Source organism: Paramormyrops kingsleyae, chromosome 23 (genome assembly GCF_048594095.1).
Source record: "Paramormyrops kingsleyae isolate MSU_618 chromosome 23, PKINGS_0.4, whole genome shotgun sequence".
Lineage (NCBI taxonomy): Eukaryota > Metazoa > Chordata > Actinopteri > Osteoglossiformes > Mormyridae > Paramormyrops > Paramormyrops kingsleyae.
Window position 1 is genome coordinate 16,829,422 of NC_132819.1, and position 12,255 is coordinate 16,841,676.

Sequence of the window (12,255 nt, forward strand, 5' to 3'; positions counted from 1 at the left end):
TCAATCTGAAATTCCCACATGCCTCCAGCTATAATTAACTGAAACTCCAACTTCAGATACAGTCCCTGTATCAACAGACACAATTGTTTTCATAAATAGCACAGCCGCAGTATAAATCCTAATGATATTCTGATCCAAACAGTGGCGTGAATATCGAAATAATTCAGTTCTGCTTGAATCGGGAGAAAGGTCAGGAAAAATCGAATTAATCTGGAAGGACCATTAATTTATATATATAATAATTCTTCATGGCACTTCCTGTTTGAACAGAAGTGAGCAGTGAAAAGCCTTTCGAGCACTAATAGAACAACAGACCAGGCATCTTGCCTAAACACAAACCGGACAGCAGATACCAGCAATTCCAGAGCCATGGAGTACCATCTGGCAGTGATTTCACAAAAAGGCAAAGCGCTATATTTAACGTAATCTCTTGTTAGGAATCTGTGTTTTTCAAAGGACAGTTGCTGTAGACAAGTGAATAGTAAAATATAATATCAGTAAAATGCTTACACCATTAGCCTTTGCTTCATGAATATTTATGATTATTACATCTGTCTACATGTTTCTGTATTTATTTTATTATCGGTGAAACTGTGAAAAGGGATAAAGCGTTTAGTGCTGTCACAGTGTGTGGCTCTGCAGCATGACGTTGTTGGGCAGGATCCAGATGTTTTCAAGTCAGGCTCTGAAGGGCCTCAGGTACAAAAATTAATTTGCTACAAAGAGGAGAGGAAAAACAACAGTGGTGAGTGCGCTTAGGTCGACGGTTGGCACAGGAGCGTATGTTGTAGCTGCCCATGGGTCCTGCCTTCTCCTGTGTCTACAGGCTTGATTAGGAGATACAGGGAAGGTGTCGCTTCTGTCTGCGGTGCGACTTGGGTATGGGCGACATTTGCGTGATCGGTTTTCTATCGCGCATTTGCACGTCACGTCAACGGTATCATGTTATCGTGTGGGTAAATTAACCCTGTCTGAGTGGGCACCCTGATTCTAGTTTGTGAGCCAGGCAGGCTGCCACTCAGAAGTATGAGATGGGGAGGAGGGGTGGGGCTGGGTTCACCTCAGGCCCCCCACTGGAAGCCCAATGTCGGGGGAGCAGGGGAATCGATCAAATAGCGCACCTCTAACTTTGAACAGTACTGATGCAATTAGTAAATCACTCTCACTGCCACAATTCATTCATAATACCGCAAATATATAGTTTCACAGACATTTTGTTGCATTTTTTTTTTGGCTTGTGCTAAATCATTACGAATAATGTGAAGCCAGTCTGCACGCCACCAAGGTGAATTGCTGTAGTCCTCACTCTTGGTTGACAGTGTTGGGGGATGGGTAATGTACTGATGCTCAGGTGCAAATTAACACAAATAAGGTCTAATGAATCTTTTTTTGTATATATTTTTATATTTATATAGTTGTAGATGTAGCATTATTTCTTTGCATCTAAACTTCTCAAGAAGAATAACAGTTAGTGGCAAATGGAAGAGGGGGGTGCTTGGGGGGGGGGGGGGGAGGTTGCCCAGGGTACCATATACGTTAAAATCACCACTGCTTAGACTGGCCACTGTTGGGGCTTAACTTCCCATTGCTGGATTTGCTGTTGAATGGGACACTCCCATCACTAGTTTTTTTTTAACTTAATTTTTATATCGGTTTTGAAAAATGAAATCCTGTCAAACATTCAACTTTTGCTCAACACTGGGAAATATATTTGCTGCTCTGCAGACCGAGACTCTGTGTTGCTTTTTATGATATGCTGCTCTCGCAAATTTCACTTGGGAGTTACATACTTAATTTTTCATTTTATGTTATGCTAGAAATAAATTTCATTTTGGTTTAATTTGATATTAGTTCTGGTCATAATAGTAGTAATGTGGTTTTACAAGGTAATCACTGACATTTTAATTTCTGCTTAAAGAATTGATTAAGCAACAAAAAACAGGAAGGGAATGTAGCCTGGCATTTTTTCAAAACAATGTGTGAACAGAACCATTTCCCATCAGCTACAGTATTCAGTTGTTCTCATAGGTAAAATTCAGGAGACAATTGCTTTGATAATTAATAGTTAGGTTTGAACAAGAATTTTTGGATGATGACTGATGAAAATACAAATATCACAGAATACTTCAAGTTTACCTTGTTTTGAAAAGGATTAATTAGATAGCTGGATGAAGACTGATGCTATTCAGAACATAAGAGAGTAATAGGCAATGAGAGATGGACCAGTCAGGTTTTGCTAGACGTTTCATCAGCTTGACAGAAATATGCATGATCTTAGCCCATTTCTTAGAGAAGATCTCGGTACTGAGGGTCAGTTCAATGCAAAACTAAGTACTGAGAATCAGCCGAGCTTTCTCTGAGTCCGCGGGTCAGAATCGCTGCCTTTTCTGTTGCAGCTGGTGCGGATGCATTCAAATTTGAATGTCATGGGACATCTGCTACACAAATACTCTATTTCAGTTTGTGGAAAATGCGGTAACTAGTTTCCTAACACAACCAAGACATTCTATTAACCTGAGTTGTTTACATTCCGATAATTTTGAAGGATTTTGAATTCCACCAAGAAATATCACACTGAAACTTCCAAATGCAGTGTTCTGTTCATTGCTTCACAGCAACTTTTCAAGGTATTTGGATAGCATAATCATCTGAGAATTGTAGCTAGGTTTAACGGTATTGAATGGCTATCTATATAGCCATTCATCTGTATTTATCTATGTATCTATATTTTTATGGGAATTCCACTTTAGAGAAAGTATAATCTGCTGTGGCTGCTTAAATGGTTCAAGGTCCCAGCTAGTTGTTTGTGTACTTGTTTTGAAAACTTTATGTCTCAGAATTTTTTTTATAGTGGCATGTTTTTGAAATACCTGAAAAAAATAAGCAAGTCGATTTGTATTCACATTTATTCTATAAAATTTTGTTTGTCAAATTAATTCTGATCATTTTGAGGGAAAAGGAAAAAAAACAGTCCCATACTTAGCATCTATTTAAAAACTCTAACTTGTGCTAAAATTTTAAATTAAACTTAGAAATCTAAATTATTATACCCTGTTCTAGGACTACAAAATTCACTTTTCCTGGAAGAAAAGGTCAGTCAGTTTGCTTGGCAGTTGTCTGACCAAGAACATGTTGAGTAATTGCAATGCTTTTTCATGAGTAAGCTGGACTTGATGCTTTTAACAAAAGGGGAACCATTTTCTTCATCTGATCACAAGACCTCCTTTGTAATTCTATTACCCTGTCAATCTTAATGGCCCCGAGCATGAGGGCCTTTCACATTTAGCCAAAGAGGTTGGTTTATTTCTGGTCATTCATTTGCAGCCTGACTTAGGCTATTCTGCTGCTTATCAGACTGCTCAATAGTGACCTGTAATTTTGCCAATTATACTGACGCAGTGCAGATGGATAGTTTTACTGTTTTTTTTTTTTTACCTGTTTTCTCAGGGGCTTGAATAAAAGTCAGTAGTGAGAGAAATAAGACCCAAAATGGCCAAATTCTTCATCATCTGTTGAGAACATCAGGTTCCTTGAAGGTAGCTAAGTAAATTACCCTTACTTCCAGATGACCAAACGGTGGCGCTGTGCTTTCATTAACCCCGATTGGCCTTCAGACTTCTACACGTTTTCACACCTTATATTCTCAGTTCATTTTTATGGTTATAATTACATTGGAAATGTACAGAATCTGTGCTAAACTGGGTGGACACTGTGATCATACAGTCACAGCAGTAATGATAAGGGCCCGGTTTCCCGAAACCTTCTTAATGCTACATTGTTCGTAAGTTTTACCTTAAGTTGTCTCTTAATGCTGCAGCGTGTTTCCCGAAACATTCTTTTTTTATCTTCTGTATATCTTAGTATATCTTCTGTGAGTTATTCTTTTATACGGTTGGTCTGAGCCTCTCTTAGCTGTCTCTTATTGCTGTTGTTTCATCCAAATCTCCAATCTCCGTTGGGTTTCGTCCTTGCACTCTGATTGCGCAGCGAATAGGCCTCAGTAGCACGCAGATTTATAATGAAAGATAAGGAACACGGTGTTGATTATGTATTTATTTGGCAATTGGGAGGGGGGGGGGGTTCTGCCGATATTAGGATGGATGTGTTCCCCCAATTTGCGATTCCCCTGGAATGCACAGTCCTCTCTAAATGTGCCAAGGTCACAGTATATCAAAACTTTGGTTCAGGAGGTTGATGAGTTGACACTACAGGTTCATTTACATGTTAATCTAATATATTTTCCCCAAAAAGCACCCTGGAATAGTCTTTAGTAGTCAATACTGAAACACATGGGACATTCTCTTATGTTAAGACAGTTATTATTATTTCAGCTATTGTGCCAATGTTCCTCCCGATGTCAATGACATGCACACATATTGGTACATGCAGGTGTTTTATAGACCTAATAAAAATAAAATGGTGATACTACAATGTGGGGAGGTCTGCGAAAATCATATTTGCGATTAGATGATTCAAGTATTTTATTAGGTTCTCCCCGTTTCTGATGAATGCAATATTTTGAAGGATTCCTGAAGTGTTATATTTATAAAGAACACCACTGTCTCTCATGCAGTAGTCCAGCAATTGCTGCATGGAGGGAAGAATCAATTCTCGAACCATCGATGTTAACCAATCAGATGTTCCGGTGCCTTTTAAGAAGCTCTCCCTTACGAACCCTTTCAAGAGATTGTTCAAGAAACATATTTAGGAACACGAATATCTTTTATAAGATATATCTTTAGAGTCTTCGTAAGACGCTAAGAGTCGCCATTATCGGGAAACCAGGCCCAGAATTTTTTCATCTGAAGGTCACAATGATTAATGTTACTGTTGTTTTGCATGCTCTTTAACATGCAGGCTTTCTGTAGTGATTGAAAACAAGATCAAATCAAATCAATTTACATGTAAGTATTAAAGATTTTTAACGTACATTTGGAATACATTAAATACACTTGTCAATTGCAAACTGGGTAACCAAAAAGATACCTTATAAGTGAATTGGTATTGGCTGTAGGGCCAGATGGTAACTGAGTTCTTCTTCAAAAATAATATATGATATATAATATATGACACCCACTCAGAAGAGTCATTCTTTTGACAATGCAGCACATTAAATGCCTCAGTATTTAGAAAGCCGGTAACAAAAGCATATTTAAGAAAATGGCCTTACCCTGTTGTTTGTGAGCCTTGGCTGCATTCAAGAGACTCGATGCATGCATTTTATATCACAAGCCAGGCTGCACTTGTGAAAAGGATCTGACTGACAATGTTCCCGAACCTGTGTAAACAGCGAGTCAGGTAGGCAGCAGCTGTCTACTTCCACAACTGATTGCCATCCTTGCCAAGGTTCTATGTGGAATCCAAATGAAAAGGTTTGTTCAACAAATCTGGCCAATTTTCACAGTGGCTTTCATGTATGGCTGGTGCTTTTGAACTGAATTGAATTTTGAATTAATTTTATTCAGTTCTGCCATTCCAGTCAGGCATGTGAGTGTCTAAATCTTGCTTAAGAACATATTGTGTGCACATATCCTGCAGTTGCCTGCAAACAGCTGTATAATTGCACAAATAATAAAAATAAAGGGTGTTCCTCTAAAACTCCAAGTGACTAATTTTACTAATTATATAAACAGTAAATATTTGATTCACATTTCATTGCACCTCGCATTGTAACAACTGAACTGTGACTTTTTTTTTTTAAATAATACAAGCTAACTAGATAAATATACAAAACTACTCAAACTACAGAGTGCGATGTAATATCTTGACCTTTGAAGAGTGGAAAAAGCAGGCATATTACTATCATGTCTTGTGTGATACATGTTTTCATAAATAAAGCAATGTGTAAAATGAAAACTAACTTTCGGAGTAAAACCTTCACCCAACTCAACTTCACTGCGATTGCGTCTAGCGGACGCTCCCCAAAGCACCGTATAAATGAGGCCGTAGTAGAACAGTGTTATGACAGTATTAAAGTAAAAACACTCCTACAACATGCTGTGCCATCTTTGCAACTTTCTTGCAGGCGTGACTTTAATTATATCAGGCTAATCAAGCCAGAGAGACTTGTGAAAAAACAGCAGAAATTGAGTGAAAAACTGAAGAGGAGAGTAAAACATTTCCATGGAACTTTTGAAAGATATGAAGAGTTTGTCTTAGTTGTATTTGACACTTCGTATTACATTTCATCCATCCATCTTCTAATCGCTTATCCTGGTCAGGGTCCTAATTAAAGTAAAATAATTCTTCATTCACAATTCAGTTCTGTATTGCCATTGTACATGACAGTACAATGAGGCTGGAATAGCTACTACCCAAGCTGTGCAAGCAAAAGACAAGACAGGACAAGTAACATTTATTGATATGTACAAAATATGAAACACTCAATAAATATGTGCACATGGACAGGTTGTATAGAGTGGGGCAGTGTGTGAGGGCAGGGAATCCTTAATGGGAGTCCTCCAGTGCCTGGTGCAGCCTGGTTACTGGTAAAAACGTTCTCGGGCTGTAGGACCATGAGAGGTCTTCTGTAATGCGGATCCGCAGGATTTTGAAGCTGAAGAACCTCTCCACTGTGGCATTGTTGATATGGATGGGACTGGGCTCGGCGCCTCTTCTTCTGAAGTCAATAATGAGCTCTTTGGTCTTGTCCACATTCAGCAGCAGACTGTTCCCTAAACACCATGTCGACAGCCCGTGCACCTCCTCTCTGTAGGCTGACGTGTCGCCGTCTGGGATCAGCCCCACCACTGACGTGTCATCTGCCAACAGGTATAAATCATTTCAGTAATTTTCTCTACAGGATGTGTACTTACATGGAAGAATCAACAAGTTCTATTTTAGTAAATATCTTGAGAAACCTACATATGTAAATATTTTTTCAAGAAAATGTGTGATAGTCAAGCTGGTGTCTTCAATTATCAGTTTCAGCAAATATAACCAAGTTTCCAGAACATATATAAGTATAATGTATGTAATAACCCACACTAAGTTATATGTCATCCATTTTATTTAATGATACATCTTAGCTAGATGCCTAACTTTGTTTACTGCACACACGATTACATTTCATCCTTGTGGCCTCCAGGAGTCTGCAAAGTCAACACACCCTGACAATTAAACTGACAAAGATGTCACCAGTAATTCTCTTCCATATTAAACATACTCATTCTTCACCAGGACAGCCCTGTGAGACTTAACAGCTGGTGCTGCGGGGGGTCCCAGGGGATGGCAGACATAATTCATCTTTTGTTAATTAGCCACTTAACTCTGGTAATTAACACCGTTACCCACAAAGACACAAATTGAGGAGGCTGAGAATAATGTGCTTATGAATTTTCTCCCCAACTTCCGTACAGACATGAGCTGACACCAGTCTGCACACGATATATTCTGCATGACATTCTGATAACTATTTTTGAAACAGCTTAAACATTTTCAGTTCCGTTTACATGAGCGTGTAATGTAAGAGGGGATGATAATATCATGCATATTTACGTGAATTGCATCTATTTTAATTTATTTATTTAGCTTGCTCTGAATCTAATAACAGTTTTCTTTGCAAAATAAGCTAGTGAGGTGTAGTTGGACTCGTGCAGCGTCAACAAACGACGGCATGCTGTGAAGCGATGCCATGTATTCCGGCTGGCAGGAATAATGTAGGCACCTCCAAATAATCACACGTGAGCATAAAAAGCCAATTAATCATAGGCCTATACGTGGAGGAACCCAGTAAAAGACAACCAATCCCGGCTTTCTGAGGTTCCAGTTTGTCTAGTGGCTCACAGAGCAGACGATACCTTGAGAAAATATGGTCAGTAGTGTTTTTATTAAAATATACGCCTTTGGTTCTTTTATCCTGCCAACTCAGTCTAACTTGAAAAGACGGAATGTTTTGGAATGAATTCACAGATTTTATTTTGTTAAAAAATACAGTAGAAGAAATATGATAATTATAGCATAAAGTGGAAAATGTGAAGTATGCACACACACACACAGACACACATACATTTATACATGTGCCTATCTGTGTGTATACAGTACATTACATTACATTAAACAACTTACATTTTGCATGTGTGTGTGTACATTCAGTGAAATCAGCTTATAGTGTTCATGTCTATCTGGGTGAAACTGATCACTATAAGCGGATGATTATTATAACTGGTTTTTTTCCCTTTTTCTTTATATCTCAGGCAGATTACTATCTAATTGACATTTGTATATTTGGCGTGTGTGCGCCATACCTTCCTTAGTGTAACTTCCCGTGTTTCCCAGTCATTCATGGTTTTGTTGTGTGGTCCCTTTAAGGAGTAACATAAAGAACCTCTTCGGTCTGCTTGGTGCTTCAACGCAGTACAACATTGTACATAATATATATCTTATTGTAGTTTCGCTGCTGCATCTCGGTGGCTCATTTTTGCTGTTTTATCATAAGCTTCGGTGAGTCTATATTAGGTCATTGACAGAAAATGACTTTCTTTTCCCCGTCATGTTTTCTGTGCACGCAGCTTTAGCCTCAGGTAGCTAGCAGAAGCAGACGGGTTACCGCAAGGCAAAGTAGGCTTATCAAAGTAAAGTAACAAAAAAAAAAAAGAATTAGCGTAGTTTTAATTCTTTCTGTTTGTTGTAGGTATAAAAAAACCCAAAATGAACACTGTAAGTGGACTATTTCATTACTTTAAGTGAATTATTTAAATCGTATTTGTACAGGAATGATTCTGTCCCAAGCTTTTTGATCCATATAAACGGTTGATCACTATAAGCCTGATCACTATAAGCAGTTTCCACTGTATGTAAATATTTACAGTACTGCGCAAAAGTCTTAGACAGTCAAAAGAAGTGCGATCATCTGATTATCTTCAATTATATGTTTTCTCAGAACAAAACACATTTTGACATTAGAACATGTGCAAATTAAGAATGAAAATAAAAACTAACAGGAATTTCTTCTGTTTTCCAAAGATTTACTGACATCTTGCTGGATGGCTAGATGAACACCGCTTCAGTACCCAAACCTCTCCTCAGGGGCACCCCAGCCATTCCATGTATTTATTAAATTTCACCACCAGCTCATTTAATTCATTAACTAAATAGGTTTTAAAAGTTAGTGTGGTGTTGATTAGCCATATGAGGTATTGGATGGTTGCTGCAAACACTGTGGTGCAAACCTCAGCAGAGGTTTGAAATGGTTCAGCTAACACACTTTTACAGACGTGAAATCATAGTTTTATGCAAACATGAAGGTCATTTAGACATCATCTTCAATGACTGCCTAAGACTTTTGCACAGTACTGTATTTGTGTGTATGTGTGTGTGTGTATTTAAATGACTAATTAGGTAGCAATATATGACAAAACCCCTAAAGACAGGTAATCACAGGAGCAATTGGAACCCATGTTTCTTTCATTTTTTTTAATTTGCAGCGTGTTCTTAATGGCTCTGCATGGTTGATTATAAAACTCCCATTGTGGGTTTGTACACATAATCTAACAATGCAGCTGCTTTCTTTCTCTGTGCAAGAGGCTGTGCTAACACACAAATTCCCCTGTGCTTGTTGCATTTGTCACTGTTTTGCATTTATTAATTCGTGGAACAGGAGTTGGCAGGACCCCTGTTTACACAGTCCCAAAACATGCACCTAGCATTCTGCGACGATGATACAAAGTGGACCTGAGTGCACCCAGAATGAGGTGGTTATGGGATCGCCGGGGCTTATGGCCACCCAGTCAAATGATTGAAACGCTTTACAAATCAGTTCATTATGGTCAAAATGTGTCAGGCAGTCAGGCTGGCTACAATAATAACTGTAATCCCTTTGCATATAGAAAAAGAAACTAATTTTGTACTAATATTGTTGTAAAACCCTTAATAAAGCTGTTGACATGCATGACAATACACAATGTAAATATTATCTGTAGTGATACACCAGCAATACACCAGAAGCAGCACGGTTTAGGACATTTGAGTTAGAATATCTAGGATTAGAATCTCTAGGTTGCGCTGTATGATCCAAAATGGGGACTCTGTTATAGCTATTAGTGGGATATTGAACCTTAACCTTAAAACATCTATGAGATTTCTGTTTTATCCCACGGGCGGCATTGCGGACTCCAGAGGGTTAAAGTAACTTAGGTTAATATAAGGTCATGCTGGGGGGAAAAAAAAGAAAACTTCCACCTATTTCCTGTTCTCTACTTGCTTGTCCTATGCAGGGTCACAAGGGTCCAGAGCTTATCCCGCAAGCTACAGGCACAAGGCAGAGAATAACCCAGGATGGGACGCGAACCCATCACCAGGCACACTCACCTTGGCATGTTTTTAGACGGCTAATTTTGCTGAAACCCCCAAGACAACAGTGCTAACCACCACACCACCTAATCAGAATGAAATGGTTATTGCTTACATTTCTATTGTATAACCTGTTAAACTTATCTGAAGTTGTTGTGGGTGTGAGCAGTCAGTCACCCAATTGGAAGATGAGGATTGGTTCGATTCCGTAGGTCAGGATCTGTATAGAGAGGCTAGATTTGCTTGGGGTTCTGTCTTCTTTGATTGTCTCAGACAGAGATAGAGCTGCCTTCTCTGTGTAAGTCATAGAAACCTACGTTTAGCATTTCAGTCTGATTTTAGATTGTGTTTCAAACTGTCAGAATGTGTTTCCTAGGTCCCAGTTTGCCAGAGCCCTGCCTCCTGAACCTTTGCCATGTTCTGTTGCCCGTTTCCTAGCTCATGTCTCCGATCCGGGTCTGATCCGCTGTGCATGTGTCCCCTCCTGCCTGTCAGCAGTGCAAAGTCCTGTCAGTGGCCCCTTTCATCTGGTGCTGGTTTCTAAAGGACTGATGGCACTTCACGGAGAAGACAGCTCAGGTTGGGGTAATAAATCCGTTTTCTATTTCAGATATTTGAGTAAATAAATTTAGCAATAACAGTTTCCTAAGTCCTGTATCTGCATCTGTCTTTTCAAACCATGTCACATGTTATAGCTGACAGTTACAGTACATAAATATGAATAAATTGCATAACGTCAGCAGTATATTGAATCTCCTGCTAAGAGCCCGAATGACATTCCATTTCTCAGCTTAACTTCTTAATAATTAATGATTATTTATTAATTCTCCTGCCACATAGTGGGGTTCTCCTTTGAAAACACACATTTGTCAGCTTTCTGTAAGGAATCTGTATATTTTAATGTGCCAGTCAGCACAAGAAAGACATAACTAAAATCACTTTAAGATCAACCAGAAGGCTAAACAATCATTATTTAACTATTAAATGTGCACAGCACAAGTAGTGGTGTGTATAAGGCTAGACATTTATCAGAAACTCACCTAGAATATGAATACAATTTTTTTTTTTAAATTACATATTGTTACGTTGACTCTTTATGGAATACATAGATTATATATAAATAAAGAAAGTTAATGAGCTGTTTTGCATTTAGTTGTTATACAATGGGCACCTGTGAAACAAAATTGTAATTCTAATCAAAAATTACATAAATGTCTTTACTTATTTAGCTAGCTATCTTAGATAGATTGAAAAAAAAATTGCAGCATGACAGAATACAGAGAACTGCAAAGAGTCACGTTAGGATAATCCTTTGTGTCCCTATGGCAATAAGCAATCAGTCCTATGCCTACAAATGTCTCAGGTAATGAACCCTGGCTGGCCGTAATAGAACTGATTGCCTCATTAGTGTATAAATGGGGTCAGCTGGGTGTTTGTATTTGAATCTGAATCTGAAGTAACAGTCTGCTGGAAGATGCTGGTAAAACATTGACCTTGCTTTCTGATAGATTATTCACTGTAGAGTTACCTAAATAAGACCCAATCCAATGTAAAATGCAGACAGATGTTCACTTAAAGTTTTATTGGGTCACTTTGCTTAGAAGTGTAAAATGATTGTAGAAACAACATTGTACATGTACAAAGTTTTAGCGATTCACTATATTATAGGGCGGGTGAGGGCAATCTTATCCAGAAAGGGCCGTTGTGTATGCGGGTTTTCACTGCAATTCCCTAATTAGGTTACTAATTAGCGGACTGGTTGGCTGAAGAGTCCTCACACCTGGGTTTGAATAGCTGACCCTAAAGGTTACCCCAAAAACCTGCATACACACTGGGCCACTGCGGATATGATTGCCCCCACCCCAGGGAATGGTGATGCTATGAGTGCATTATACATAGAGAAGGTGATCCGACCTCATCCCACCCAATATTCCAAACAGTGCTGTTTGTCCCACCCAGAATTTT

General features: G+C 38.7%; 1 long non-coding RNA gene across 3 annotated transcripts in view; it reads left to right on the plus strand.

The window, feature by feature from the left end:
* The first annotated feature begins 11,699 nt into the window (after nt 1–11,699).
* Nucleotides 11,700–12,255, plus strand: part of LOC111843956 (uncharacterized) — a 35,705-nt gene continuing 35,149 nt past the window's right edge. For all 3 annotated transcript variants that reach the window (XR_002838279.2, XR_002838280.2, XR_002838278.2), the window contains exon 1: nt 11,700–11,770. This is a non-coding gene — a long non-coding RNA (uncharacterized lncRNA). The remainder of the gene's footprint in view (nt 11,771–12,255) is intronic.